Below are 5,795 nucleotides of genomic sequence, written 5' to 3'. Positions count from 1 at the left end.
TGGAGGAGCAAGAGTTATTATGGCAAATTAGAACGTCGGCTCACATTCCTCCAGGATTGAATGAGTATGCATCAATAAAAAGCATACTGAAAATTAAAGCATTAAATAGATGATAATAGTTACATTTGGGTTGAATATACATAGTTTATTTGTAAATAAATAAATTAATATTTTATAGATACTTGACATATACAAATGTCTAGTGCTGTTTTAACATTTTGTTTTTAAAAATGGTTGACGTGTAATAGTTTCATTTGAAGTATTTTTTAAAAAAACTTGTGCATTGGTGAACTTTTATGTCAGTTCTTGTGTTGTTTTGCCTGGGCTTATTTTGCTAGGCCATGACAAGTATTTAGCACTAGTATGTAGGTAGAATATTTTATTATATAAGCTAGTGGAAAATAAATATTAATATTCAACAATTTTTTATATAATATTGTACATAATGTTTTATACAGGGTTATAAATGTGCTTGTTTTACATCAGTTTATTATATTTATTATATATATATATTCTTTTTAGGTGAAAAGTGCATAGTTGTAATATATAATTAATTAATATGCAGAGATATATATATATAAACATTGGCATTATTTGTATTGTCAGTTTATGTGGGAAAATTGCTGCTTTCTTGTATATATAATTAAAGATTTAATTATTGTTTAATTAGGTGATAGTATCCAATCAAGAGACATATTTAAAGAAGGCAGGAGGGTTGTTTAAATTGTGTATGTCTGAAGAAGGTTGGGGTATTACCTCGACCGAAAGCGCTTACGTTGAATAAACAGTCCGTGCATCATCTGGCTTCTGCTTGGATCGTTTCTGTTATTTTTTTGAGCACAGTAGAATTTGAAAAAGATTCTCTACAGTGAGTCACTGTCCAAAATTGTACCATCAAGACGTATGTATACACCTGCTGGACCTGTAAAAGTAAAGTATTTTACTGAAGAAGGACAATCCCTACCCTTCTTACATAGGTATACTAGCTCTACAGTTGTGCCATCCTTGGGGGAAAACAACCTCCCTTCCAAGGGTGATACAGTACATGCACATACTGTGATCTCACAGGAAAAAAAAAAAAACAACTGAATGGAAAATTATTTCTGGAATATTGTGTCTGAAGATCTCAAACTAGGAAGACAGTAGTCTCTCCTTTGATAACCACATCACCACAGTAGTCAGGAAATCCTTCTATGTGGCACACCTCATCACAAAAGGGCTCTCCTCTAGAAAAAAGGAGGTCATTGTTCCTTTCTACTCATCCCTCATCAGACCCATTATAGAGTACAATGCCCCATTTGGCATGTATCTCATAAAACACCTACAGCAATTGGAAAGGCTACAGAAATACCTCACTAAGAGGATTACTCGCCTCAGACAGATGCCATATGCAAATCATCTCAAAAAACTCCAGCTCTACTCCATCGCATATCGCCTACTCAGAGGTGATCTCTGCCTAACTACACTTAAAGAAATCTCAATATCTCTGAACCACATGATACAGGGACCTAAACCTTGTCACTACAATAAACAGAACATGCTGAAAGGACAGATTCCTGTCCCAGACACTTCCCAAACTCTGAAACAAACTACCTATCCATGTCAAGCAAAGCTCCTCATTGGCCTTGTTTAAGAAAAATCTTGACAACTGGATGGGAAATATAAAATTCACCCCGGGGATCACTTCTGTGGTACTGCTTGACAGGGGCACAGGAAAATAATTTTATTGGGTGGCGAAAGCCAGGGAACCTTTTTGGCTAGGCTTTTATAGGCCCCAAGACCGATAGCCTAGTACCTACCTATGAACCTATGAACTTATTACATTTGAGTGATGAATTCTTTGAATAGTGGTGCTCTTATTTGAGCATATGTGGGACAATAGAAAACTTGGAGTATAAAATTGGCATGTAAATGTGTAGAAGAGCTTAAGTAGTGAAATACAAAAAGAATAATAAGAACATGTAGAACAATAGTGCAGGGCTTAGAACACCTGCCTTGTAATGCTCAGTTCTGGGATGTGGGCTCTGAGTGTGATGCTTTCTCTGCAGAGTTAACATGTCCTCTTTTTGCCAGTGTGAGTTTTTACTGGCTGTTAAAGTTTCTTTTCTTTTCCTACAAAGACATTGTTAGGTGAATCAGTGGTCCTCTAAATTGCATGTCAGTGTGTGTTGTGTATTAGTATATGCATGTAGCATGTGAGTGGCTTATGTCTCAGTCAGAGCTGGTCCTTTGCATTGCATCTTTTGGTGGTCAGGCTCCTGTTGCTCCCTGACCATGAACAGGATAATAGCGATTACAGAATGTGAGAAAAATGTAAATCCCTTAAAAGTGCAGTAAATGGATAAATGGTGCATAAAACATAATAAAAATGTGTGTTATGATAAAAAAATAAAGAAAAAATAAACAAAATGACATGTTTGAGTTACATTAGAGTCTGCAGAACAAATTGTGTGCAGTAAGTGTATATTAGAGATGATCTGGAGGAAGACATTGTGCAAAGTGTTGAAATTCTGCAGCCAACTTTACTTAACAAATTTGTATTAAAAGAAATATAGCTAAACTGAAATAATTATAGATTTACAACAATATATGAAACTGTAGAAAAAAGAAATGCTGTTATATCTTCTGATGCTGGAACTATTTAAAGTAATTTTTGATGTGCATGAAAAGTTTTTAATATGAATGGGATTTTCAAAATCCACATAAATTATCATCAAGTCCATCAGACTGGACCTTGATTTAATATCTCAACTAAAGGACAGTACATCAGAAGTGCACTCTCCCCCCCAAGCTGATCTATAGTGTCAGTATTAGATGACTAATCAAAGAACTCAATGTAGAAAGAGAACCAGCAGCCTTCACATCTTCTTGATATCAAAGACAAGTGTAGTGACTGAACACAGATGCTGCAGGTATAGAACTAAATTATAAAATTCCAATATGATATTTAGCTCAGTCAAAAAGATTTTCCATCCATTCAAGGCATCACCACTTATTACTTATGATATTGTGAAGGCCTACAAAGAATATCAATATCATTTATATGGCCCATTTCTGGCCTACTTCAGTCATCAACCAGACATTTCCCATCTGGCACTGTTTACCAAAGACCTTCTCACGTATGATGGACAATTTGATGCTTCCTTTAAGCCAGGAGAAGTAAATCATTAATGGCTCAAAATGACATTGAGAAAATGAGTTACACCATACCTAATGGTGATTTAAAAATGCATGGTTTTAACAGGAAAAGCGTGAACAGGATTTTACATCACAGAAAGCAAGGAATGGCTTTCTGTTACCCTAACAGTGAATTGGCTAATTTAACTTTGCATTTTATCCAAACGTATCTATTGTGCACTTGTATTCATCATGATGTACTTACTTATTTACTTTTTCATTGTGTGGGTTAGTCCCACTACTCGTGGCATATTCCGGGAGCACTGGGTAATAGTATAGAGGTGGGGAATATTTTGCCAAGATACTGGGAAAAATCCTCTGCTGTTTTAGATAGGTGTCTTTTAACTTCTGACTAAGGTGCCATCAACTAAGAGATATAGGGGTACGTGTTATTGTCTTCATATGGATGAAGATACCTCTGGAATGCAGCAACCCTTTAATGCTGCAGTCTAGATTCTCTACTAAAACATGGATGCAAATACCTAATGTGGGGATATAACCCACAACTTTCTGATCTTCTTGGTATCAAAGCTGAATATGTAACCTGATGATCCACCAACAGTTCACATCTTAATATTCGGGCTTGCTTAGCTGGAATTAACATGCCTGTTTACACTGACATTGTACCACTATTTAAGGAACAGACGACCAATCATAATCACCACTAGCACTTTCATGGCTGCAGTTCAAAACAGCTGTCTTACTACTCAGGTGAGATGCTTTACCTATTTTTGCATTAATAAGCAAATATTTGTTAATACTGCTGATACATAGATATGCCTTTATTTTGTGATAGAAAAGTATCCTGTTAAAAAGAAATGAATGATCATTACTACTTGCTTCTTTCTGTTGCAGTCTGTAAGAATAAAATAGATTTTGGTGATGAGAAACATAAATAAACTAAGATACTTTATATTTTTCAGACTGAAGAGTGTGACTTACTTTGTCTTGATAAATATCGCCAGCCAATAATCCCTAGAAGTAAGAGTAGAAAAATGATGCATACCACTGCCACCGCCAGTACTGTAAGTTCGCTGATGCTGCCCTCATCTAGGAAAAAAATGAAATAATAAATTATCGTTTTAATTTTTTTTAATAAAAGTTAGGTATATGAAATGAGCATTTATTGATTCTATCAAGATGAAGGAATTCCAGATTCAAAGACAATGCATACCCTGCCTTGTGGCTTTGAATCATCAGAGTAGGATAGTGCAGTTGTCAAAGCCTCTGTATGGGTTTTGTGGGTGGATTAGTCACACCCACTTCACCCAGGTATTTTAACTATCTATCCATCTATCTATCTATCTATCTATCTATCTATCTATCTATCTATCTATCTATCTATCTATCTTATTTACATATTTTGAGTTTCATTAAAATGGGATATCACTTCACAAGTCTAGATAAACTGTAGCATATCTCTATAATGGTATCTCTTATCCTCCAATAAGTAAAGTAACGGAGCATAACATGTATCTATGTTTTATCAAAAATATAGCAAACCTGGATCAAAACAGAAATCAAAGTCTAAGCCAACTTTGATAGAAGTAGTAAATATAGTATGTGAGATAAAACAAATGGAAATGAGGTCTTTAGCAAAAGGGTAGAAGCAAATCATCTAGAAAAAAAATGGGAATTGTGGTAACAATACATACAGAATAATGTGGATGAGTGAGGTTTAAGAGAATGCAGAAATTGAATGAGCTATGTAATGGCTGACTGACAATGACTGGAGAGATGAGAAGTGATGTATAATGTTTGTGACTGAATATATGTCAGTATGGTTTGTTTTCATTCATATAAACATATGATTGCATATGTCATAAGTGATAACATCCCAGGCTGCTTGATAAACAAACTAAAACAAGACCTAGTGGAACCACTTGGCACTCTGTTTAACCACAGCCTGAGCAGTGACTTTGTTCCAGCAGAGTGGGGCACAGGAACAGTAATCTCCTTGCACTAAGCCATCAAAAGATGTTTAAAAATAAATAAAAGGAATATCATGGAAACATTTAAAAATCTTAACTCTTTTATTGCTTTATTACTGACACGCTGCTGGAAGCTTATTACACAAAAAATGATGATTTTAAACATTAATGCTAACATCTGATATGGTAATAAGAAAATGAACTGAAATCTAGTTTTGCAATGTTATTTTGCAGGGCAGGGTTGGCATAGTAGATAAGGTGCTTATCTCACAGGTACAAGACACAGGGCTTGATTCTGACCTCTGGTTACTGACTAGGCCTGTAATAGACTGCAGACTAACAGCCTAACATTTACTAATGAACCTCTGCTATGAAAGAAAGCTTCAAAGCTCTGCATTAGGCATCCCGTGTAAAGATGAGAAAAAAGTTACAAAACACATAGGAGGTATATTCCTCAGAACAAGGAAAGGGATTTTCTTAAACAAAATCCAATAAGTGCCTGCATTCCTTATTTCTTCAAACTTCATTGCAATCTATAATTGTCAAGAAATACACCACCTTTGTAGTCTCTGTTAATACTTAATTCCTTCTCCTCAATACTTTAGCATGGACTGTCTCTTATTAACTATTTCCCCCAGTTACTGGTTATCATGGACTTTCTCTTATTAACTATTTCCCCCAGTTACT

The 5,795-nt window shown here is 35.1% G+C and overlaps 1 long non-coding RNA gene across 1 annotated transcript in view; it reads right to left on the bottom strand.

Annotated features, from left to right (window-relative positions):
- The window catches only part of LOC122808884, a 148,939-nt gene extending 144,716 nt beyond the window's left edge, over positions 1-4,223 (bottom strand). Inside the window, exon 1 of the long non-coding RNA XR_006365838.1 lies at positions 4,120-4,223. This is a non-coding gene — a long non-coding RNA (uncharacterized LOC122808884). The remainder of the gene's footprint in view (positions 1-4,119) is intronic.
- Positions 4,224-5,795: the final 1,572 nt, after the last annotated feature.

The sequence above is a fragment of the Protopterus annectens genome, chromosome 1.part1 (genome assembly GCF_019279795.1).
Source record: "Protopterus annectens isolate FY-2018-M chromosome 1.part1, PAN1.0, whole genome shotgun sequence".
NCBI classification, from domain to species: domain Eukaryota; kingdom Metazoa; phylum Chordata; order Ceratodontiformes; family Protopteridae; genus Protopterus; species Protopterus annectens.
The sequence above is the reverse complement of the archived record's forward strand: the minus strand, read 5'-3'. Positions and strand labels throughout refer to the sequence as shown.